Below are 26488 nucleotides of genomic sequence, written 5' to 3'. Positions count from 1 at the left end.
ACCACGTCGTCTCACCACGTCGTCTCACCGCGCCGTTTCACCGCGCCGTTTCACCGCGCCGTTTCACCGCGCCGTTTCACCGCGCCGTTTCACCACGTCGTCTCACCACGTCGTCTCACCGCGCCGTTTCACCGTGCTGCTCTAAGCACAGAAAAATCCCGGCCATTTCCTGTGGAGGCCAGGAACGGGGGGGGGGGGGGAATGGGCGCCCGTCCATCCCATGTGGAGCCACTGCTCCGTGGTCGCCCGATCGTGGCCCCCACCCCAACGCTCCCAGACTCGGCGCCAATTCAGTCAGCGGCCCACGCTCAACCAAGCGGCCTCTCTCTTTCTGTTTGAAGTTTTGGTAATTATCAGCAACTTGCTCCCGGAATAATTTATTGGCTTATTTTAAGGTACACATGCATGTTTCTGTAGTATTGGTTCAGAGCAGTATGTTTGTTTCGAGTCGTGATAGCCTTTCTATAGTTTGAGTTTTGTTTTAGGTGATGGATGCTTTAGTTATAATATTTTATAATCTAATATCACATGAAAATCACATGGAAGCTATGGATACCTTATGCACACAGGGAGACTCAAGGTCACCCCACATTGAAAATGTGGTGAACATCTTCAGTGGAACACCTAGTTGAAGAACTGTTCAGTGCACTCATACCCGAGAAGCACAATAATTCACTCTGCATCTCACAAAGTTCTTCACTGCATATCAAAACTCAATGTCATCCTATAACATGTTACTATTTTCCATTCAACATCATCATAATTGAATGACGTTCGTGAATTCATGTCGAGTATTTAAGTTTTTCACAACCTTTCGTGAGATACAAATTTTAAACCTTATTTGAAGTCAACTCAGCCCATCATCTCTTTTTCCTGAATAAAATAGGTACCACTTGGCGGGTTGCTGCCATAATAATGTGGAAATTAGGAGCAATGCCTCAGTACCCTCGATGCAGATAAACACTGTCGGAGGTTTTTTTGAGAATGGACTTACTGCCCTTGTTTTTTACTCTTTCCAACTAAGGCTAAAGGCATTCATTAATTATCTCTCTCTCCGTTCTTTTGTCTGCAACGTGGGGAAATGAAAACTCTTAAAGATAAACCAATTAAAGTTACATTTTAGTTTCATGTTTTGTTGCTATGAGTGATGTAACCCTATAGAAAACTGGGCATAAGAATCAAAGGGTCATCAAACACTTGGGGATAAATACCAGCGTGAAAGGAGTAAGCCTTTTCAGCCAGGACCGGGACATTGCACGCAATACGAGTTTACCCCCATGGTGTCACGTGTGATCTCATCACGTTTTGTGACTCAGAAGGTACCCTTATTATCGCAAATAGCATACCGTAATCGGAGCACGAATGCATGTTGAAAAGATTAACAGAATATTAAGCATATGAATAACATTTCTTCCTTGTTAATTTTACGCTTTGAAAAACATCTTAAATATGGTTCATTTTAATCGGCCTGAAGTTATTTAAATATGTTATATCTTCATATTGCAGCGACGGTAGTAGGAAATAGATGGGACTCCCAAAAGCACAACTTTCTCATTTTGGGAAAATCAATTAACAGTGCGCGTGAAATCTCCGTTAGGGCTTTTAAAACGGACGTCATTGTTCCGAAAAAATTCAATTAAATTGCTGTTGGATTTCTATTCTTCGTCCTAAACTAACAACAAAGTTATTGCAACCATATGTAAAGCTCAATTGGTTAAAGGATTAGATTAATTCCTCGTCCATTTTTTTTATTCTGGGAAAAATGTACTTCTAGGATTGTGTGCACTTGGAATGTAATTTCAGACCGGCTGCTTTTTTTTCCAGCAGGAACACTCAGAGAGAAAAAAAAAATCTATGTTCTGAGAGTAAAAGTTGGTAGTGCTGAACAAAAAAAAATAGTTTGTTTATCTTTTGGTCTTTCCCAGCTTATCAGCGCTGGCTGAGAGAAAGGGGAGGCTTATGTGTGCCTTGGGAGAGAGCAGTTTTGTAGCGGCTGAGTTCGTGTCACGAGGCGAAAACAAGTGCGGAGGAAAACAAATTTGGGGGAAAAAATGCTGACCAAAAATGTCAATTGAACTGGGAATAACCCATTATCTCAATTTATTCATTTGCATTGCGATTTTTTGTTGTTGCCAATGTTAGCTCAGCGTGTGCGTTAGGGTGACTAATATCCTCACTTGCATGGGAATGCAGCGTTGTTTGTGTGAGAAAGACAGCCAGCCGCTATTGGGGCTTTTGGGGAAAATGATCTGACCCTTAACCTCTCAGCCGGCGTAGAAAGTGTGTATGGCTGTGTGTGGCCTCTGCGCCCCTGTTGAAGTCCGGGACGGTCGGCCTGGCCTGTGGTTGTTTGAGGCTGAGAGCTACCTCTGCATAAACATTCCTTAGTAAATAAGTCAATAAATGCATGTTAATTAATAGTAAGTCAATAAAGCTGGAATGCTTGCAGGGAGTTTGGTCTGCTGATGGCAGAGATACCCGTGTTAGTCTGGTTGAAATTCACACGAGTATTTGTCCGTGGGAACTTTAGCTACACGACTGAAAACCTGTAATTATAGCCATTGGCATAGACCAAGTTACACTATCATCATCATCAACATTTGTCGTGTAAAGCCTCGCTTTGTACCATAAAAAGGCCAAACTCTGTTCGCAAAGGACCCATTACTTACAGAAAGAGTCTTTACCTATAAAAATTGGGCATTTCACCATCATAGTTTCAAGAAAACCTGACTGTTAATGATACACCACCGTGTCAAATTTAGCCCAGTTTCTTGTATGTATTGAACCAATGCGGCTGATAAGATGCACTCCCAGAAGGCCACGTAGCTAATGTTACAATGAGGCTAATGAAATGAATTAAGACAGAACAAACAAGAAACATTACGAATGAGAGGGTTAAAATTTGTTTAAAATGATGGATTCTTGAATCGAATTGCAACCCCCAATAATATAAAAATAACCGACAACGATACAAACATATATTATATGATGCTTTACAAGACTCGTCGGGAGAATATCGTGGGCAGTGCTCACATGCTGACCTCAATGGTTTGCTCCTGCATACAGTACGAAGGCATCTGTCACATTATTACTGTTGCAGTTAAGAAATTATATTGGAAGCCATCGGTGTTTGCCTCCTTACAGATAGACTGCTGTCCGTCATAGTAATGTCGCTTAGGACCTGACATAGATGAGCAATGAACAGCTTCTTTGGGTCACCCTGACTTTTCTTTGTCACATTATAATGGAGACGCAAATAGCTCCAATTGATATTCAGCTGCCGATATGTGCTTCAACTAATCCTGCCCAACCTAAATGCCAGCGATAGCTTCATCCGACACGGTGCAGACCGCCTCTGTGGCTGCGCGCGTGGGTCGAGATATCCGGAGAATGCGTCCTCTGGCTGTAATTGTCTGTGTGGTGCGGTCCTCGTGATTTTGCGGTCGTGATTGGGTGGGGTGGTCGGTGCCCGGCGCTGCGCTGCCAACCAACCCGGGCCCCGTTCCCAGCCATGTATTTCGGTGGTTATTGGTATGGGTCCGAGTGATGGATTTGATCACAGGGCTGATGATGGGCCTGGTGATGAGCCTGGTGAATGGGCCTGGTGATGGGCCTGGAGTCACACTTGGGTCGAGGGGGATGTTAAACCCGGCTGCAAAAGCCCAACTGTGAGCTGCCTACTGGAATTACCAGCCAAGTGATTTAATCGGACTCTGGCAACTTCAATCATAGTCTCAGCCAGGCCACCCCTACATAGACTTGATAGGCTTTGTGGTCCTTGACACACAAGCCATGGGGACGAAAGTGTGGCTGGCCGTGTTTGAAAATGTTACATTTAGGCAAAATGAGCAAACAAAACTGCGTGAATGAAAGAGAAGAAACAATACAAATAACTAGATTCCGCTGGATCTATCCATGTAGGTAAGCCAGGAAACATTTCTGCACTCAGCAAACGACATCAAGGACACCTCAAGGTATGGCTGTAGTTACCGGTAACGTACTACTTTCAGTTTACCAGTGAGAAAATTAAACCCTGTGAACAATGCAATAAAAACAAGAAAAATAATCGATTCTTAATCGATTTACAACTACCAAATCATGAAAATTCATTGAATCGCTGAGAGGTGTGTGCGGGGAGCGGTGAATCGTGCTTTCACGGCAGGTGGGCCCTTTCACCGCTCACGATGGCTACGCTGGGCTCTTTGTGGAGAAGCGCGATCTGGGGGTTTCTCAGAAGCGGTTGTAGCGGCGTTGGCAGTGGCGGCGCGAGGGAAGGCGTCCTCCTCGCAGGGGCGCCGTGCCCCGGGCCCTCAAGGCAGACAAAGGGGGCCCTTTAGGATTAGAGGAATGTTACTTTCACGAGACTAAATGAACCACCAGCGCCTTGCTCATCCTGCTGCTACTGACACAGGTGGTCAGGAATGTTCTTCAAATAAATATACATAGTTGGAAGAAAAATCATTTTCACTACTTTACTGTAGATTAAAAAAATATATATATACATTTGTTTAGTTTCTTAGTGGGGTGGAGTGGTGGCACAGTGGCAAGCGCACTGTGCTATAAACCTGGTGGTCTGAGTTTGATTAGGAGTGATATATGAACTAGTCCTGGTTCCTTTTTTTTTACCAGCCCGTATTGCCTAGCATGGTGAATAACCGTCAAATGACCACCACAAGTTGACACTATGTGGGGAGGCCTTCATCCTGCAGTGTATTAGCAAAGGGCTGTAAATCAACAGAAACAAGCCTCCAAAAGTTTTAAATAGAACAACAACAATAACAAGAACCGTGGAATGAACAATAAATACGAAAAAACAATATGTAAAATCACCTAGAAAGGGAGAAGGGGAAAAAAGAAGAAAAATGTGAACAATGTACAATGGCCGACCAAACCTCCAGACAAAGCATATGCGTGTCACCACCCGCGAGCACAAGAAGAGCCAGGATCATCCAATAACCCATCTGGCTCGCGTGTGTGACCACCAACAGACGGCGTAGGGGCAATTTGCCCAATGGGGGAGAGTCATTTAAAGGGAACGGTCTTTGAACGGGTCCTTGTCGCCGGACCCCCAGGCGGGGTGGGTGTGGGCTCCCTGGAGGTCCCGGGGACAACTTGAAGATGGCCTAATGGGTACGGCCCCTCCCGGGAAGTAGACAGAAGTCTAGCAAGAGGAGAAGGAGTGGGTGACGGCTGCTGTATACTCCTCAATCCACCTCCGGTCGGTGCGACCTACGGCTCGAAGGGTGCTATGTGCTGGGATCCTGTGGGCGCATAATCAGAAATCCCTTGAGGCACAACCTCCGCGGATGCATGCCCCAGTGCGCCGGACACATCAGATGAAGGGATTTCGCCCGACAGAACAAACGGTTTCAGTCGCGACGGATAAACGAACCAAAGCCGGCACCCGGACTGGATTTGCACACTGTGGACTCCTAACCTCTACAACTTCGACCGGGCCATGCCATGGTTTATACAATTTGGGGGACGTACCCACCAGAACTTGGGGGCAGTGAAGCCAAGCTTTATCACCCGATGTCCATTTAGTTACCGATTTTCGGAGCCCCACAAGCCGTTCGTTAGCAGCCTGCCGCAAGGCGGAATTCCCTCGGGAAGATTCCCGTGCTTCGGACAACCGTGTCAAGTTAAGGTGCATGGGGCTAGGCATCTTTTTGTTGGTTGGCACCGAGCCCAATTAAATCTCAATCGGGGGTCCTGCTCCCTCCCGTACATGAGAAAAAATGGGGAGAACCCGGTAGAAGCGTGTGGGGCCGATCTATAGGCAGCACGAACACCCGGAGCGTGCAGGTCCCAGTCAGACTGGGCCTCATTGACCTGCTAACACAACATAGAAGTCAGGGTCCTGTGTAGGCATTCCACCATACCATCAGTCTGGGGGTGATAAGGCGAAGTACAAACCTTGTTGGTGCCCAACAGATCGCATACCTCCTTTAATAGGTTGGATGATTTGTTTTGCCTTGGTCAGTAAGGAGGCATTCCGGGGCCCCCTTATCTAAGACACAACCTGGAGGAACGCGTCCATGAATGGCCAACGCGAGAGGTACTACACCCCTACTAATAAATATTTGTTACCCCGTGGGGTGGTGGGGAACGGTACAAGCACGTCGAGCACGATGAGTTCGTTAATTCAGGACACAGAAATCGATTTCAAAGGAGGCCGATCAGTTTTCGGGAGGGGGGTTTCCAGCGGGCATTCTGTGCACCCTTTCAAAACATTATAAACGTATCCTTCAATCCTAGGCCAAAACAAATCGAGTTTAAGAGTCGACAATGTTTTGCGTACACCAAGGTGCATCACTCATTGCACAACCCATATAACCTTGCCCCGCAGAACGGTGGGCACCACAATGTTATGCCATTGTAATTCACCGTCCCACCGCATTAGCAGACCCCTTTTTAGGATCAGAGGGGACAACCCTCATCGGCTCTCCCCACCCTCTTAGTTCCCGGCACGACGCCTCAGTTTGATCAAGGAGGTATCTTCCGCTTGGAGTTGCCCCCATTTTGAATGGGTGAGGCCAATTGTGTTATCCAAAGTCTCAGCCGTCCCTGTGTATAGGACGTCCACGGAAGCTACCACAGTGGGGGACGGTCCCGCTTCAGCGGGCTTGCACCACCCAGCACCCGTAAGGCTAACACAGCGGTCACTTGGTGACAGTCGTCACAGTGCATCCGCATTGACATGACGAACACCCTTCCTGTATGATATTTTGAAGGAGTAGTCCTGAAGGACTTCCAGCCATCGGGAGAGCTGTCCGGATGGCTGCTCGATCCGCAACGCATACTGGAGAGCCGCAGGGTCCATGCGCACCTAAAAAGGTATGCCATAGAGGTATGGACGGTATTGTTGGGTGAAATAAACAATAGGCAATAGCTCTCAGCGCGTCACACAGTAGCGCTGCTCAGCCAGGGACAGCACTCTGCTTCCGTACGCTACCACGCTCTCCACTCCGTCCGCCACTTGTGACAAAACTGCGCCAATACCGGTGTTACTGACGTCCGTGTCAAGGATGAAAGGCAAGGAAAAATCAGGGTATCGAAGGGGAGGTCCACTGACCAGACCATCACTGCAGCGCGACAAACACAGCCTCCTCCTCCTCCCCCCATCGAAATCTCTGACCCTTGGCAGTGAGGACGTGGAGAGATTTAGCGATTGGGGCGAACCCGGGTACAAATCGTCGATAATAGGAGCCGAACCCGACAAAGCTACGTACCTCACCTATCAACTTGGGGGTTGGCCATGTGCGCACGCACGCAGTCATTTCCGGGTCCGTCGCTATACCCAATTCACTGAAAATGTGGCCCTTTGTAACAGATCACATTTTTGTGGCTTAAATTTGAGGTTATCAGGCCGCATTTTGAGAAAGACTGCACGCAAGCATTGTAGATGTTCCTCAAACATACATCCAATCACAATGACGTCATCGAGGTAAATCAAACAAGCGTCCGCTTGGAGACCTGCAAACACCAGTTCCATGAGCCTCGGGAATGTGGCTGGAGCCGAATGGCGCCCCATCGGGAGCCGGTTAAATTCAAACAACCCTTGGGGTGTACAGAACGCAGTCTTTGGTTTAGAACTGTCGTCCAAAGGCAATTGGCAGAACCCAGACAAAGTAAGGGTGGAGAAGAACTGCGCTCCTGACAAAGCATCCAAGGAGTCATCCATTCGTGGGAGCTGGTATGCCTCAGCCACGGATGCAAAATCTCAGACTCCCATCGTGCTTTTTGACTAGAACAATGGGAGCCCCCCACGGACTGTTAGAGGGGGAAATGATGTCAGCAGCCAACATCTTGTCGACCGCCTGACACACGTGGTCCTTTTCCTTGGGACTGAGTCTATAGGGGTTTTGGCGAATGGGGGCGGCACTCCCCTTATCAATGTGGTGGTGCAACAGAGCTGTGCAGCCAATATAAAATTTTCTCTTACTAAAAACATCAGAAAATTCCCTTAAAAGAGCACACAACTCAGCCCTCTGTGCATCAGACAACTCGGGGCTTTCACAGCAGAGCGCCTCCAACCATGAGTCATTACACCTTTCTCCCTGCCCCACAGTCGCCGCAACTCCCGCATCCCCGGCGTCATCAACCTCACAAGACGCGATCAAGGCGCGAGCCAGAACAGTGCGAGTTTGTATGACGGGCGTATGCAGACCAGCGTTCAAAACCTGAATAAAAGGTTGCTGGTCGTTTGACACCAAGGCCTGTGCGCCTGTGCCCCCACTAATGTAAGGCCCCGAACCGCCTTGTTCGAGGGGGCCAAGAGGATCCCTCCCGCAGTCGCTTCTTGGTCAAGCTGCTTCCGCAGTTTCAAAGGCACAAGCATCTGCACACCGGGGGGGATTTTCACGGTTTCCACAGCCAGCGCTTGGACTGTGGCGTTAGCCATGCACATACGAGTCGGGGAGAACAAAAACGCCATTCAGCGGCCCGATGGCAATTCAATGCAGCCCTGGTCCACAAGGATCTTCAGGGGCATTTTCCCTAGGAAATCAGTTCCTAATAGGCAGGGCATGGCCAGGGATTTTGAAATAAGCACCGGCCTTGTCAATTGGATGTCCCCAATGCACACCGTGACCAATATTTGACCAATAATCCCCAAGGACTCGCCATTGGCGGCAAAACACATAATTTCCACAGGCCAGATGGCAAACAATTTTGTCAGCAAAATGCAAAAAATCATCTTAGAGATAATGGTAGTGGATTCTCCGGTATCAATAAGCACCCACACCTCTAAACCCTGCACGGCACCAATGACGGCAGATGATCCCGCTACCACAGCAACAAAATGGTGGCACAACCCCGGCCACTGAACAGGATGGCACGGCCACCCATTTCCCGCCAAAATCGAACTTTTTCGCTCCGCAACCCGATGAGAATCAACAACATGCAAATCTGGACGCGAACACGAAGCATGAGGTGACTGGAAGGACCGTGTGTGTGGTGTGCCGCGACTCGCCTGAGGACCCAGCGGAGTGGAGGACGCCCGGGTAGATGATGACGGTGCCGTGGAGAGTCTCCCTCGTTCGGCACGGCATCCCTTCGAGACGTGTCCTGGCAGGCTGCACTTGAAGCAGATGACGGGGTCGGTCCTTGGGTGAGAGAAGGTCCCCCTTGGCAGGTTTCGCCCTCCTTGTTGCCATGTTTTGTCCTTCTTCCGTCTGCCGCCACCGAGTGAAGTGCAAGCTTGGGAAGGCTCCACGCCTTTGGGCACTTCCGCCACCTCCGAGGGTCCGGCACATGCAGCCACGCTCGCCCGCCTCTTCAAATTGAAGTGTGCCTGGAGGCACCGTGCGATTCTGAGTGACGACAAGTCGTCCTCTTCCGTGGCTGGCAGGACAACGTTGAGTTCCTGGGCCAGCGACCAGGGAGTAGAGCCCATAAGTGCACTGCGGAAGGCGAGGGGCGTCTCAGCCTCCCCCCGCCTTCGCGCAGTAAACCTGTGCCGCACGTTGGATGGCGGGTCAAAAATTGCCCCCATCTCGGCGAGAGCCCGAGGCAGCGTGCCCCTGTCCTCCGGCGGGATGGCATTGAATGCCGCCAAGGCGTCATCATCGAGAGAGGTGGGGAGCGCCCGCAGCGCCTCCACCTCCGTCCATCCATCCCGCAAGGTTGCAGGTGGCGGTGAAGCGTCTGCAGAACGCTGCCCAGTCACCACCCGCAGCTTAAAACTCCTTCACAAAGGGGAGCCTTTTCCTCAGTTTGGGAACTTCTTGAAGCAAATTTGGCGGGAGGTCTGTTTTGGCGGGAATCGCGTCCCGCTTGTCCAACAAAATGGCAGCCGCGCGATCGGGCTGCATCTCCGTGGTTTCCCGCATGCGGGAAACAGCCACAATGGAGCCTTCTTCCCCCGGTTCTGATACACCAACATCTCCCGGTAGCCGCAGCTCGGTGAGCAACGCTGCCACGGCTGACTGAACATCAGCGAGGCAGGCGTCGTGCGACCAGCGCTCTTCTCCCGACGACGGCGACGCGGCGAGACCCTGTTCTCATCGCTCCTCCGTCGGTAGAGCCGTCTCGCCTTCACTCTCCGGGGTGGCCGTCCCCGGGGCTGTCTATGGGATTGCTACCCCGTCGTCCTCATCACCTGAAGACGTCCTGGCAAGTTGCTTCCTCTGCGTAAACATAACGCTACACTAGGGCTATCACTGAGCTATTCTGAACCACTTCTGACGCCAGATGTAGTGGTTTCCACGGAGGCGGACACTTCTAACTTGGAGGCAACACGTTTATTACACACCCCAACAAGGTAACTACGTAATTATATACACTCTTAACGGGATAACTATATAATCGGACCAGGTCAGTTAACACGCTGCCTGGTCCACGATGTCGTGCCGAAGACCGAAGAGCGAAGACCGTAGCACGATGGGTTGATCCCAAAGAACAGCCCCACTCGGCTCACAGGACCCCTTCTTATCGTGGCCTTGTTCTGCCCTCGGCCACGCCCCCTTCGGGATCTTCCCAGAAGGTTCTGGGACCTCACATCATGTGTCCCCTCGGTCCCCTTCTGGCCCCCGTCCTTATCCTCTCCTGGTCACGTGCCCTCTCGGGTTCACCTAGCCTGTCCCATATGCCATACGTACTCTGGTGACAGTGAGAGGCTCTAAGACGCACAGTTACATTCTTCTCACAGTGGCTAGTACTAACACCAGTGACTCAATATACGTCACTCGACAAGTATTGTCTTATGTCTTTGGTTTTTTTTCTTCAATAACTCTGGCAGCTTTTTTTTCACTTGCTAATTCATCGGCAAAGCCCTTTGCACTTTGATAGTGGAGCATTTTATTGTAGTGATTAATTTAGGGAGCGCTCGTTTTTCTAAATAAGAGCCACTTGATGGAGTGCTCACGCCGCTCGGGGGACATCCGAGTTGCGTTTACAACACGAGTCGGCAAAAAACGGGAAACGTAAACTCACTTGAAGCGGGGGAGCAGGGGAAGCGGGCAGGCACCTCGGCTGCGTTGCACCCGCTCGCAAGCAGCCAATTAGTTATGATCATCTAGCCGTCAGCTGTGCGCTGCTCAATGTTTAGGTTATCTGTGATTCATGCCCAACATGTGTGATTCCCATGAGAAGCGTTGCTCAGGCCGCGTTTAATGAGATCATGCGCCTTCCCAAGTGTGTGGGGTAGCGCATGTCTTTCCCCCCTCTCTGGTGTTCCGCTCGAGAATGAATGCTGGTGTCTGGCTGACCGTTAAAAACTTAAATCATTTTAAAAACAATCACGGACGCACGCCCGCTCTGATGTGCAGATGTTCGGGGAGGGTTTTGTGAGCGCGGGGCGGAAGAGACCATTCGGTCATGGTTTTTCTGTGTCCTTAGAGAGCTCTATTTTACATGTTTTGGTATTTAGCTAAAAGTTATATTTTAATGATGTCATTTACAAACACTGCCCTTAAACCAAAGAATCTGTTACAACCTGACATATAGTGTAGTGTATTTGAATTCTAGAATGTAAATAAGGGCCATTGCTCACAACATGATTTATTATGCTTGTTTACCCAGGAAAGCCTCACTGAATCTCACGACTCTTTTTCAGGAGGGTCCTGTCAAAGTTTTCACAGTCAGAGGGTGATGATTGATGTGTGATCGAAACGTCGTAGTTTTTTTCTTTTGTTATTTTCTTTGAACCTATATACGTGACTTTACCGAAAGACCCAAAGAATATGTCACTACGCATGTATATATTTAGTTATTTTCCATAAAGTTCTATGTAGAATACCTCTACTAGTTTTATGATTTTCTCTCGATCATACCTTATGGTTCCATCTTAATTTACCAATATTATCTTCTATTTTTATACTTTCCTGCTCCCATTGTTCATTATGGCATCTTCAATCATACTTTGTTGTGTTCTCCGTTTTGTCCTCATATGTTTTCCTTTATGGTTGTAGAGAACTCTGTGTATTCTGTTTTGTTTGGCATTTTCATTCTTTTTCTTCAAAGGAAAATTGTCGTCATCCAAGCTTTCATAAGCACAAGCCGAATAAAAAATATTCAACTATTTAGTTAAGAAATTTTGTATTTTACCAGGTAAACCCAAAGAGCGACATGGCTATAAATGATAGACCCAGAGAAAATTCCACGCAACCACGGGAAGAGAAATATGCAAACTCCAAATATGCAGCAGGCAACAGGGTCGGGATCGATCCCACGGGAATTAATGTGATGAAATATAGAGGTAAACGAGAGAAGGATGGAGTGGTTTCGGTAAAATTTGATCATTTAAAGCAACAACAAGTTTTCATCGATGCATATTATCTGTCATGAAATGGATCAGAAACATGGACAAAAAGAATGTGGAACAAAACTTTAAAGTGCGCAAATAAGCATGGAGAGATAGAACAATAAACTCGTGGATCGGAGAGAAAATGCATATCAGCGATATCTTGTTAAATGTTAATACAAGCTTTTGGGCTTGTACAGCACATACAGGTAAAATGAATGACTGTTAATGAGCGAGACTAGTCATGGAATAGCAACCACAGGAGGGAACACGCACGAGAGGATGACCACCAGGGACCAATGAGATCAGCTCATACACAGGAGCGAGTTGGATTGTCGCATCGCAGATCGTGAGAGACGATGACCGTCCCATGGTGAAGCCTTCATCCAGTAGTTGATAGACAATGATGAATGATTCATGATTTATTATTACATGTAAAATATTTACCGTCTGGCATTTGTGATCACATTTTATTTTGTGATGGCAGGTTTCATGAAGCAATTGAAAAGAAAAAAACTACATCAGAGACCACAAATGCCTGCATAGCAATTGAAAATAATTTTTTGGTGAGCACAATAATGCGCGTTACCTTTCTAACGAAAGGGCTTGGTTCAGATATGTTGCACATTCACAAATGTTATTGTGGCGTTGACTGTGGACTCCCACAATAACACTCTCACGCCAAATATACAATTTAATTGCTGACCTACTAAATGTATGGGTTTGCACATGTAAAATCCCTTCTTATTGGCCTATAACCAGTGGCAGATTTTGCAGTGGGGAAAAAATGTTATTGGTCATAAATCGTGAATTGTAAACCGCCTACCGACACTACTGGGCCAATAATTCACAGGCACGGATGGCATCACATAGCAGCACATTGTGCATTGTTACCCTGTTTGCTTTACCTGCTCTTCCAATGACCCCAAAGTCCAGTACTTGATAAGCGGGGCACTGCACGTTTATTGAGCCGTCTTGTGACCTTTCCCGTATGAGCTGTGCGTGGCCGCCAGCGTTGACGTTGCGTAGGGTCCTCCAATGCCATAATCCCAGCTAAAACATTCTGAGCTGAGTGAGTACGTGTACATGTACGCTAGGTCATTTATCCTGTCAGCTTCACTGTGGATGAAGCAACGACTTTGACTTGTTTGATAATAGGTTTTCCCCCTTTTTTCTGGCTACAACACAGGCGTTGACTTGTTTGTTTAACTGAATTTAACTCTGCTGAACAAAATGTTCATTAACGTGGGGCTTCTTAAGTAATGAGATGCGGAGCTGTGAGGCAAGTGAATAGCTCGAGACAAATTTGCACTGAACAGATGGATCGCTGCACATTTATTTTCTCTCTGGCCACTGGTAGAATTCACACCCATGCCCGCATCACCCTAAGTCCTCCGATCCCTCCACTGACTCCCAATCCAGTCTTGGGTCGATTTCAAGATCGCACTCACCTTTTTTCAGAACCTCCATGGATTATCTTGCACGTACTTATCTCTTTTCCTTTCACTCTATTCCCTTCCATGCACTCTCTACTTCCCCAACCAAGATTTTTACTCAAAGCCCACGGTCAATCTTCGCACAGTGGGAGGCCATCCTTTCTCCTCTGCTGCCCTTGCGGTCTGGAACTCCCTTCCCCCATTCTTTCCGCTGGTAAAATCCAGGCTCACAATCTTTACATTTTCCTGAGCCAATGACCAACTCCTTTCTCAATATAAAATAAATAAGACTATTTTACCCAGGATACCCGTATCACACTGTTGTACGTAGGGTCTTGAGATGCGGTTGCATATCGATGTAAATATTTTTTTTACTGTCCTGCATTGCTCTCCTGCTAGTGCAGCAAGTCAAAAAAAGACAATTGGCAGTGGAACACAAGCTCAGATCGTGCTTACAGCTTCGCCATGTACACTCTTATAACAAAAACATATAGAAGGCCAACGTTTCAGGAAATGGCCCTTCTTCATAGCGGAGAGAGAGGGCTGAAAGAACTTCTGGTTTTGAGAGCCGCATTCCACAGTCCGGTGCGTTTCCCCGGTATAAGTCAGTCGACCTTTCTGCCTGCTATTCGCTCCAAAGAAGGCGCACGAGTTGTTATGATTTGTGCAGTGCGAAATATTTCCCATTTCTCGTGGGATCTCCCCAAGATGACAGAGACGCTGGGTGGCCCCCCACAGCACCGCTGCGATCGCTTGATGACTTTGAACGTGGGCGTCGCAGCGTTGCACAACAACATAACAACAACAAAAATGGGGGGGGGGGGAGGTTATACAAACGTTTTATGAACGTTTGTTGGACTTCAATGTTCCGCTGCGGGAGAACACCATGGTCCAACCCTGCCGTGCGTTTGTGGGACTCGCTTGCGGTTGCCTTGCGGGCGGGCGGGCGGGGTTGGGGTAATAAACAAACGTTAACAACGTATTTGACCGAAATTCATCGCGATTCACATTAATTCCGTAAACTACGTCTCAAGGTGCGTGAGTTGAGACGGCGGTGAGGCTATCCATCCTCGGCAAGGGGAGGGAGGGGGGGGGTCCAATCCCCGGCCACGTTTCCACATCTGCCCCTCTGGTCGTCAGACGCCCGGCGGTCTAAACATCACTCTGAGCCACGCAGGAGAGATGGGGGAGTTTTGAGATGCTTTCTCAAAACGGGGTCACGGCAAATAAATTGGCCACGCCGGGCTCTTTTTTTTGTTCCTCGTGGCTTTGGTGGCGAGGCCGTCTTTACGCGGCGATTTAGAGCGCGTGGGGGCTTCTGCTTTGTGTTTGTTTACGCGTTCTGGGTCGGTGGCCGATGGTCCCCTGGCTTGCAAGGCTCCGCGCGCGAGTGCGCAGATCCGAGCGCCGTGCGCGACGCGGTGCGCTGTAAACGTGCGTGTGTGGTCCGCCAGGGCGAACGTAAACACGGCCCCGATGCCCCCCAGAGACCGCTGTAAACGCCTCGCAGTGTCGCTCACATTACACTGCCTGTCCTTCATCCGATGTATTTATATATACTCCATTTGTTTCGCCATCCACGCGATTCTTGCTCCGCGCACACGTGTCCGTGTGTCCGTGGGGAGCGGTGGTTGTGGTTCTGGCCACCCACCCCCTCGTGTGCCATGCCAGTCTTCATAGGTGCGCGCTAACAGCACTTGCCCCAACAGTCTGTTCACGTTCTTTGTTGTGTGCGGGGAAGCGGTAGTGTCGTGGTTATCGCGCAGCGCTACGAACACGGCACCCTGAGTTCAGTTCCCCCACCATGGATGACATAAGTGCCGATTATCTGAATCGTTGCTGGGTCTCTTCTAGGTTTACTTCGCCTTAAACGAGTAATCGATGTAGCCGGGTGTGGTGCTGGCCACATACAGTGCTGGCCTTAATATGTGCTCGCAAACAGCACTTGCCCCAACAGTCCATAGGGGGAGATCTTTGTGTGTGGCTCACTTTATGGCTGAGCGTATCTTGTAGTTTATTAAGGAAGGTGACAATCTCCGTTATTTACAATGTCCACTCGATTTGCAGCGTACAATATATATCGTACAGTATATCAGTGAATTAATTAATGCATGTATGTATAAACGAATTAATGTTTGAATATATACACTGACGGATTGTTACATCACACTATCTTGAGATTGATTACGACTGAGGACGATGTGCATCGATGCATCACGACACGTTGCCATGAGGAAGCGTTGAGGTTTCAACTTGGTTAGGGCAGTGGTCACTTCAGGGAAAAATCACTTAGCCTGATGCTGTCCATGTAACCACAGCAATGAATGGGTGATGCTGCAGAGGTCCAGTAAAGTGTGGTGAGGTGGAGGGTGGGTAAGTCCAACCCCAGCCAACAGCTGGAAAAGTACCGATTATATTCCCATTTAGAAGAGAAGGCCAGACTTCTGCCTGTCGTTGTCACGGGCACTGCCCGCATGGCACATTTTACCCATTATGTGTCAGATACACCTCGTGCAGTTCGAGCAGAAGAGAAGGAATTGGTGGAATGTGTTATAATCCATTATGAATGGGGTGTAATCCAATTTATGGAATGAATCAAGAATCCATTTCAGAGACAGCAACGTGCTTCACAAAGAGACCTTCATTTTAGATCACCCACGCCGCCATTCCTCTTCCTCGTGCCATTATTATCTCGTGGTGTTTGCATAACCGCCATTTGAACTTGGGCTGTCTGGATTCCCGGACGCTCCACATAGCGTTCCTGCCATTGCCCAATCCTCAAATTAGCGTGCATGCGCTTCGCAATGGTGGGATGATCTGCGTGCAAGGCGCGGGGGGTAGGGGGGAGGGAAACGACGCGCCGGTCACCATTGACACATGGCGATGTGTCTGGGCGGTTCACAGGACTCGTGTGCCAGGTCGGAGAACTTGAGCCAGCCTGGCTGATACCCTGGGTTCAACTCCAGGCAAGCATTATTATTCCACTGGGTTCTCGTGCGTAGCGGTTTGATGGTCTCGGCGTGGTCATCAATGACTGCACGAATTAATGTCGTGTTAAGGTTTAGATTTCACTTAAATCAAAATAAAATTAAGCTCTGACAAGAAAATAATTGGCAGGTTGATTGTCATGTGATGAACACTTCGATAGCAAGGGCATGCCAGAAGGTGCAATGCTCCTCGTATGGATAACATGCAATTGAATGGATCTCAGAAGTCGTTCGATGACCATGGGGTGATGCAATGCTTTCTGCGAGAGTTCAAAATGGAAATTCACTTACGACACGATGCCATGGCACAGTTAGATATATAATTTGGGAAAATACATTTAACTCAAATATAAACAACAAACATGATGCACGACGGTGCCAATTTGTGGTGCCTTAATCAGAGCCTTGTTTTCTTGGACCTTTCGGTAAAGTCACGTAGAAGGGAAATAATAAGAATAAAACATAATACAATTCTCACGACGTTTCGGCCACAACACAAGCAGCCGTCCTCAGGTGAAGAACAGAGCTGTCGGAAAGACAGCGTCCTAATGAACACCGCTAAGCTTGGCAGCGTATTTTTAAGCTGTTTTATTATTTATTATTTTATTATTTCCCTTCTGCGTGATTTTACCTGAAAGATCCAAGAATATGAATCCCTGCAGTCACGAAAGCTTTAAATCGAAATTCAGAGCCTTGTTATTTATCTGTAACGGTATCAGATGCTGGCACTGATTTTCTGTAGTACCAAAGGTTTTTGGGAAACATTCCGTGGAATCTGACGGGTTGAGGCTAGACCCAGAACTAAAGCTCGAGTTTGGGTCAGGATGAGGACCAAGGTTTTGGTTAAGTGACAGGGTTCGTGCCAGTTGTAGAATAAAGACGAACAGAGTTTTGGTAAGGGCTGGGATTCTATTTCCGTGTTAAGTTGTAAGCTAGGGATTAGACTTGGGTTGTGGTTTAGGCGAGGGTTTGGGTTATGACGTAGGGTTACTGTTTAGGCTAGCAATGCTTGCATCCATACATTTATTCAACCGTCTTGTCCCTTTGTGCGTACAGATACACGTGTAAAATAAACAATGCTGGCCACATATGTGTATACAAACAGATGCTTTAGTGTAAACACACACCAAATTCCTGCGTCGCCATGAAACTAGAGAACTTCCTGCTCTGATGAGAGACCACAAATACCTTGTAACGATTAACAAGGCAGTCATTCAGTCAGCCAGTTAATCAATCAGCCGGGCAGTCAAATCACCAATCAATTAACCGCTCACTTAACCGGTCCTTCACTGTCAGTCTCGGGGACAATCCGTCTAAAAAAACCCCACCTTAAATGGGGAAATATGCTGTACACAGCCATGCTGTCCGCGAGCGCAGCGGGTCGTGCAATGGTTGTCGTTTATTGGGTGGCCGGAGAAGGTGTTGTTGAGACAACAGCTTCACGATCCCCGCACCCCCAATCACGAGGGGCTGGCGGCTGAGGCAGTCTTGGGGTTTATTGTTCGCCGGTGCATTCTTAGAACTGCTGGGTAAAGTTCACTACCCTGGCAAGCGAAGCCACAGAGCAGTCTTCCTTTCTTTCGTCGACGCGTTATCGTTGCACCTTCCTTAACTTCTATCTTCGAACACCGCGAACGCTCTCGCACGCTTAATGTAGGCGAATTCATCCTCAGCGTTGTTCTATGTCGACACTTTCGTAAAATTATCGTGACTTTTTTTTTTAGGGGGCTCTGTTTTTAGTTTTTGTTAGTTAGAGAGAGGGGGGGGACGACGACGACCGTGAGTTTAATATTTAGCCGCATCGCGTGTTTAATGGTCGAACGCGTCCGGTGCTGGTGTCGTGGCTGAAGAGGCGCCGCAGGAACGTGCAGGAGCGGAGGACATGTGTGCCCGAGCAGGTGATGCATGGGATAGCTGTCCCGTGTCGCGGCGTCCACCCGCGCGTGACATTCGCGCGAGAGGAGTTGTCTCTCCCGTGTCTGTGAACGACGCGGTTTGGGTTTCTGAGCGCGGCTTAAAGTCACCAAATAAAAACCGAGAACGTTTGGCGGTGCGCAAAATGATGACGGGAGGCTAATCGAATTAAAACTATAAATGATGCTTTTGACCATTGTAAACAACATTTCGCCAAAATTACTTTTTGTCACCGATGGGTAATTGAGAGTTTGAACTATTTTGAATATTTCTGCAGCATGCCAAGCAAAGCAGTGTAACTGTTATTTCTCATTTTCTACAGCTGCTGATTTGTCGACTAATACTGGAATTAAACAATAACTGTCACAATGACATCGCCTGTAAAAGTAATTTTTCATGATTACGTTCATATTGAGAAGTTTAAGGCCGATTGTAGTGTGATGACGGTGATAATATAACCAGAGAGTCTCAATAATGGGGCATTATTGGAACAGACTCTGACATGTTAGAGTTATTTGGCTTACCAAATTCCAGGAGTAATTTCTATATTGCAATCCTTTAAAATCGGTACATCAAAATGTGTCGTCAATAAGCCCAACTTTACAACAGACAGACATTTTTTTCTATAGCGTCCAGGGTTGTCAAAACATTTCGTTGCCCGTCGCATTGTCGCGCACTGCCGTGACGGTGTCACGCTGAGCGTCTTTTGAACACCCCAAGCAAAGCGAGTGGCCACGGAGTTCCCCTTTGGTCAGAGCCACAGAGCCACAGTCAATAATTATACACGGAGACATAAAAAAATCATAATTACCCGCCTGTGTCACGGACAGAAGGCCCGGCAGCAGTACGCCCTCTTGAGCAGCAGGTGGCGTATTTCCCCCTGCTCTGTTGACGTGAGAAGTTCCCCAACTCTTGAAGGCGGAGGGCCCAAGAGTGCATGCACAGGGAGCGGACTAGGACCCTGTGGCTCGCCCTCTATGTAACGATTGACCTCCAAATCCCCAGCAATTTAATGAATTGTCACGATTCAAGGCCATTATTTTTTTTATTCAAGAATCGAATAATTTTAGTTGTTTCTCTTTTTTTTTACACTCTCGTTTGTATTGCTTATTAGTCCCATTAACCTAATGCGTACGTTGTAAATAATAGTATCTTATGCGGTTTAACACGTAGGCTAGCCCAAAAACTTGTATTATGAATAGTATCTTATACGTATTATTTCACGCCTGTATCTCCAGTCAAGGGATCAATTGTAATCCATGAATCAAAGCATCATTACAGCCTAATAATTGGGAATGGGGTTCGCGAGAGACTGACATTCCTGGCGAATTGTTTGAAGCGGCGTGCCAACACCTGCCTGTCCTGGCTGATTTCGGTATCAGCAGGTGATAGGTCATCATGACTATTATTTAACCAGGTGTACTAAGACTGTCCATTTTGCAGCGGTGGCACAGTGGTTAGCGCCCCGGGCTATGAACACGTGATCTGAATTTGATTCCCGTCCACGACTAACGTGAGTGGGCGAATGAAATCTCGACTCTGTCCTGGGTCTCTATCACAAACTCCTCCGCGCACCGTGGGATGACTGACATGGCATTGAGAGGCCCTTCATCCAGCAGTGGATTGTCAAAGGGATGCCTGTTATTAATGTATTGTATATCATAACAACTCTGGGCATATTTTCTTCCAGAGCCATGACTTTATCATTGCGTGCTTGGGCCTTGGTTGTGGCGTCACAAGTTTAGGTGCCGCTCCAGAATGTGCGCTCATCCCCTCGCGTCTGTCTTTGTACCTGAATGAGCTTTCTTCCCGCTCTTCCTACAAAAACCATCTCGAGATGAAAAGCAGGACCGTGCGTCACAAAAAATGTTGCGCCAACACACAAACGAACAGTTGGACTGTTCTTGAATAAACATCCTGAAGAAATGAAACGCTGTTTGGACAAATCTTGAGCGTGCGCGTGGGCTCGCTAAGAGCTTAAGCAGAAACGTAGGCAGCTTCCGATGCACTCAGAGCACTTTGCACATAAAGCGTTATTTGAAACAATAAACGAAATGCGGAACTAATGAATCAACAGCATAGTTTGAACCCAGACCCTCTGAGTGGATGTGGGTATCCGTGTACGTACGCACACCGCGGCCAATTTGAATGAGATCAAGGCCACGGCATTTGTGACTCTTGTGGATTTGATAAGCACAAGCCACAGCTGTAAATTGCTCGTCCCAGATAACCTGAGTAAATTTCAGCACCGCTGTAAAAATAACACCGCCTCCTCCTACTCCCCCCCCCCCCAATAAAGGTTTATTTTCATTGTTAGAAACTATCTTAAAAATAGTAAATTCATGTTGCCCCCTGGGTCTCCTCGCAACCAGAGCCTGATGTCCCCGCTGGGAAATCAGCCGTGGCCTTTCATAATGAGAGCATTGTGCGCGAACAAAAGAGGAATTTGCGAACATGTTAACCTACTTTAGTGACCCCTAGACACAGTTAACTTTAATCGCCATTTAGGTTCACACAATTGGCCAAGGTTGTATTTGGTTAATGTGAGCTGGCAGGCAATCAACTGTAGGTTGCTTTGCTTATTCAAACGTTGGGCCTGTGTCTCTCAAGACTTACGTCTAATCAGACGCAATTCAATTGCAATTCAATTGTATAATTAGTGGGGATGAAATCACCACATTTGAGACTGGATCGTGCTCGGATGGGTGACAACTGAACGTAAAACAGATGCTATAGGCTGCTGTGGGGCTACGTTGTCAGTAGAGGGCAGTGCAGAAAAATCTATTATTGTGCTGCACTACACAATTCTATTATCCCTGCCTTCACCGACCCACAATGCCAGCATGATCAAATATGGTCACGTGATCCCAATGAGCCATGCGGTGTGGGGAGGCCCTAGCAGTGGATTTACTAGGGAGCTGTAGCTGTACCGATATACAACGGGAGTGGACCGATTCACCCCCTCCTCTCACTGTCAGCCAATTGATTCATTGTCGCAATTTAGGGTTGCGTTTTTTCCAAGAATGGATTATTTTTTAAAGATTGAAGTGAATGGTAGTGCCTCCAGTTGGTGGCTGCAGCGGTGACGTGTTTTTATTTAGTGGAACGTGTATGAATTAAAAACCAAAATTATTACACGCACAATTATGTGCATGTATTGCAAGAATATGAATATATGTTTGATCAACAGACGCTTTGTTACCGCCCTTCTGATTATCGTCTATATCTAATCCCTGTTAAGTTTCACTGTGTCATTTCTGGCCTGTAGGTGCTTGTTAATGCAGCATTTCGTTTTTAAATGGCAGCAGAATGCCGATAAAGTTCCCAGTCTTCTTTTATTTGACGTTGATGACACCATAGTTGTCATCACTCGTCCTTATTGCGTCGTCATGCTTTGTGCGCACTGCGGAGGGTTTCCTGTGGTTTGGAGGCCGCATGCCCGGTCTCTGTCATTTTTCGATTAATTGGGATACAATTTCAGCTTTGCAGATCAAAAATATCAGTTTGTTGACTGTTGTGCGATGTACATTATTCTCAGTGGAAAGTCAAGTGGAAAAGTGCTGCCCCTGCTGTGTGGAACAGAGGTGACTTTGAAAGGCGTTTTGAAGTAGTTCTCTTATATCTGCTTCTGTGGCCATTCTTTAACATGAAGGGTTGTGCCGCAAGAGATCTGTATGCATGCTTGGTCTCATGGCCTGACCCCGAGAACACAATCGGAATTACATTTGGGAAATGTTTGTTTTCATGGCTCCCGATTAATATATTATATGTACACGTTGAATGTTTTTTAAAATGTTTTATTCGCTTAATCTATTGTTCCTCTCAGCACCAGGTCACAAAAAATGCTACTCTAGCTGACTGCGCTAACTAGCATTTTGAGCAATGAATTCCCAATAGAATTCTCCAGCTTTGCACAATAAAAAAATGCAGCCGTGCAGGACGAATAAAAATTACACCGTGCTGGTGCATAAATCATCCCAAGAAAATACAAATTGAATTAAAAATTGGAAAATAAACAGGATTTACTCGCAGCAGCAATAACAATCGCCCTAACCACACACACACATAGTTTCATTATTTAATATCACAAAAAATAGACGTCGTGGCTAAGGTATGGGTGAAGCTGGGGGTAAGTAGTGGGGAGGGTTGTTGCGAAGGCCTGAGGGACGTGAGAGGGGAGACTGACCGGGGAAATGGGGGCCATGGATCGGACTTAGATGGATTAGAAGTTTCCAAGGAAAATTGATTGAGCTTCCATGGGGAGAAACGGGCAAACCCACAGGGGTGGCGGTGGTGTAGGGGGTGGCAGTGTAAGGATTGGCGGCAGAGCATCATTAGCATAGGGAGCGGCTGTATCGGGGGGGAGGTAATATAGGAGTATATATAGGAGTTGGCAGCAGCGGGGGGCTGTATTGCATAGGTGGTGGTTGTATAGGGGTGGCAGTGCAGGGGGCCTTGTCATAAAGGCGCATAGCGCCAGACGTCAGAATGCCCCAGGAAACGTAACACAGGACCACGAATAATTGCCTCCATGTGGCCTGCAGTCAGGAGAGGGAATAAGAAAAAAAAGTGCCAAAAAATGAAGATAAATGGGAACAGGAAAGCGTTTGGTGAGGGCAGCGGTCTTGTTTTAATAAGCGACTCGCATATCGCGTGTTAGCAGAGGACGTATGTGCACCGGCCACGCTCGCTAAATTACCGATGTATATGTTAACATGCAATAATTCTGCCGCATTCCGTGTAACCATAAATTGCGGGGTAGGGCGGTGGAGGGGGGGCGGCATTTGCAGGAAGTTGGCGGGAAGTGGTGGCCTTCTCAGTTCTGAAATGCCGGTCCATTTTGTTGAACGCGTTGTTGAGCGGAGAAGGAAGCTGAATGGCCATTTGCAAGGCGAGACTCGAGCTAGCATGGGCCAGTACCGTAGCCTGGCTCACGAGGAAAACGAACATGGAAGTAGTGGTGAATGCCTCTAGTTCCGAGAGTGGAACGTGGTGTTGGTGGATTGCACAGAGATAATGGACCAGGAATATCAAGGTGTCGATGTTGATGCGAGTACATCAAGTAAGATGTGTGTTTCTTTGTGTCGAGAGTGAGAATGCTCTATTAGGATTTGTGGATTTTTTTTCTACGCACAAAAGGTATTTTTTAAAAAGTTGGCCAAAACTTCGTGAACTGTACCCTATTGAAATCCTTAAAACTCGATGATACTCTGCAGCGATAAAAGCAAATATTATACATGACACTAACAACGAAACATGTAACCGAGTGCTTACGTGGCTGTCAGTAATTGTAAACACATTTCTTGTTTGCAATATAACTTTACACATTTTTGTTTCTCATTCTTGTTCGTCTAACAAAATGAGTGGCTTTCAAAAGTGTAAACAAAAAATATCGCGTGTAACAAAATAAGTACTGTACGCAAATGCATTAAATCACCACCTACTTGGCCGTAGATAATTGGAAAAATATGTGATACTGGTCATATCATTTTTATTGACTTTTATTTCCTACTAATAAAGTTAGTGGTTGCGCTATTGTATAAGTAATATGACTGACGTCTGTTGCTAGTCCACAGTTCTGTTCTTCAGGTATGGTACTGCCAACTGCACTGACCTGAAATGGGGAATTTAGACAGCATTCCCAATGCACTTGTGAGTGTACGACAGGCACGACATTACCACGTGACATGCTCTCAAGCAAAACCCCGTGGGTTCCTATGCTGCAGAATTCCTATCCTCAGTTTCTCCAGAAGGGTGATTCTGTTATTGCCGAACACTTTCAGCAGGGAGCTCCTCAATCAGGAACATGATCCTTTCAGTTTGACCTTCTCAACCGTAGTCTGAAGATGCCCCACTCTATTGGAGTACGGTGAAACCTCCACTCATCTTACTTTTTATCCACGTGTCCGAATCGATCCATGGAAAATCACGTTATTATATTTGTTTTGGTGGAAAAGAGCCATAACTCAAAAGTTCCAGAAAAATGTATCCTGTTCTTGTTTATCCACAAATAGCCATGTGGATAACAGGAGTAATTTCCGCAAACACGTAAATATAAATCCCCTGCCATGTCACCGTGGATAAGACGGGGTTTGGTCTATTGTAGAGAGCAAGGGTCATGTGACAGCCACTCTGACGCAGGCACGGTAACCCCTGCACACTCCCTGGCGTGCGCACGCTTGAAGCGTTAGTTCAGGTGAGATTCTTACTGACTTTTAAATAACTCTAAACGCTCCCATACACTAATCTGGTGACTCCTATGGCCCTGAGGAATTTAGGTCAATTTCAATCACTCCTGCTGCCAGACAAATCCTGCAGGAGCTTGTGTTCAACACAACCACGTGTATTTTCTGAATGAGCGTGCCTTGATGTGACCGATTGGAGAGCGGCGGCACGGCGAGTGTGAGGGCTGCAGTTGTAAGCCGTCGTGGAGCCTTAGAGGACGACCTCTCAGCCGCGCGGGAGTGTGCTGTGCCACTCAACCTCCTCGCCGGTCCAAACTGCAGCGCCAGCTCCTTCCCGGCAGCTAACGTTGGGGGCGGCTCCCAAAAGGTCAAGTCAGAAGGTCGCATATCTGACCCTCAACCAATTTTCCACCGAGTCCCTCCGGGAGGTGATCAGAGTTTGGCACCTTCCCTTATTGTTAGCACGGCAGCAATCGCACCGCTTTTGCTGTTTCAGTGAAATATTCGCAGTTTGCGACTTGGTTTTTTATTAAACTCTTAAGTACAGACTGCTGCTGTGTAAACACTGGGCATTTAAACTTTCACACACTCCAGTGATTCCCATGAAATGCCACGTTTCGGGGTCACGATGCCACTAAAGATTGGATTATTTTTTCGGCTCGTTTCTGTCTCATTAATATTGATTCCTTTTTTTCGATTTCGCTGTATAGTTTTGTTTGCTTCATTGGACAAAATATACCAATAGATTAAAATTGAATTGATGAATCAGTGCATTGTTACATGCCATATACATTAATCAGGTGGGATTAGTGTTAGCATTCAGACTCAGTGGAACAAAGTAAACTAATAGTGTGCATACATAAATTCCCTTTTCTATGTGGAGGAGGAGAGGAGTGAAGGAGTTGAGATCAGAGGTGATGAATCCATCAGCGCGTTTGCAGGAGTTTGATGGATTGTTGCATCATGAAATGACTTGGGGAGGTATTCATCAAACAGTAGATAGATGTCTGCTGATGATGTAGAAGAAAGTTAACAATTCTATATTTTGGTTCCTCATATTGGGAGGTTTTTTTTGGTTAGCAGTGCTCAGCAGCAAACAATCAAATATCTGGATTACGGCCACTTCCCGTGAATTAGCATCTAATAATATATATTTTAAAAAACTTTTCTAAAAACACGCTTTTCCATCCAGCAGTAGATCGATGGTCACATCATAAACATGAATGTACTGTAGTAATGGAAGAACTCCACGACTCCAGGAAGTGGCCCCGAAGTTTGCCATAACGTAAGGGACCGTGGGCAATTACAGCCAACGTCAGTTGACCGTGGACAATTAGACCCAAGCCGAAACATAACATAAAAAATAATTAATTTTTTTTTTATGATAGAATATAGAATTGTCATCAGTATGACATAAGTATAGCAAGTTTGCAGTCGATACCACATTTGGAAGTGGGTTAAAATTGAGTTACAAGATTTGAGGATACGACAACAACAACATACTCTTTGGTTCTTTCGGTAAAGTCACGTAGGACTTTACTGAAAGAACCAAAGAGTATGGATCCCTGCAGTCACGAAACCTCCAAATCTAGATTTAACAACGACAACAACACACAGAGTGAGTTAAATAAAAGCATGTAAAAAAGGATGTTCATACGAGGCAAATGAGATCTGTAATCGTCGATCAGCTCATGCTAACATCGGTAAATTCAGTGCACTTTG

The 26488-nt window shown here is 47.0% G+C and overlaps 1 protein-coding gene across 2 annotated transcripts in view; it reads left to right on the top strand.

Moving 5' to 3' along the window:
• The window catches only part of LOC144722650 (rho GTPase-activating protein 7-like), a 155299-nt gene that overhangs the window by 20685 nt on the left and 108126 nt on the right, over positions 1 to 26488 (top strand). The window contains exon 1 of one of the 2 annotated variants that reach the window (XM_078600919.1): positions 18197 to 18565. The exons of the other annotated variant lie outside the window; for it this stretch is intronic. The gene's annotated coding sequence lies outside the window, so the exon portion shown is untranslated. Of the gene's footprint in view, positions 1 to 18196; positions 18566 to 26488 lie in introns of those variants that run through there. 2 annotated transcript variants of the gene reach the window in all.

This window comes from Lampetra planeri, chromosome 15, assembly GCF_965212315.1.
Source record: "Lampetra planeri chromosome 15, kcLamPlan1.2.h2, whole genome shotgun sequence".
Lineage (NCBI taxonomy): Eukaryota > Metazoa > Chordata > Hyperoartia > Petromyzontiformes > Petromyzontidae > Lampetra > Lampetra planeri.
The sequence above is the reverse complement of the archived record's forward strand: the minus strand, read 5'-3'. Positions and strand labels throughout refer to the sequence as shown.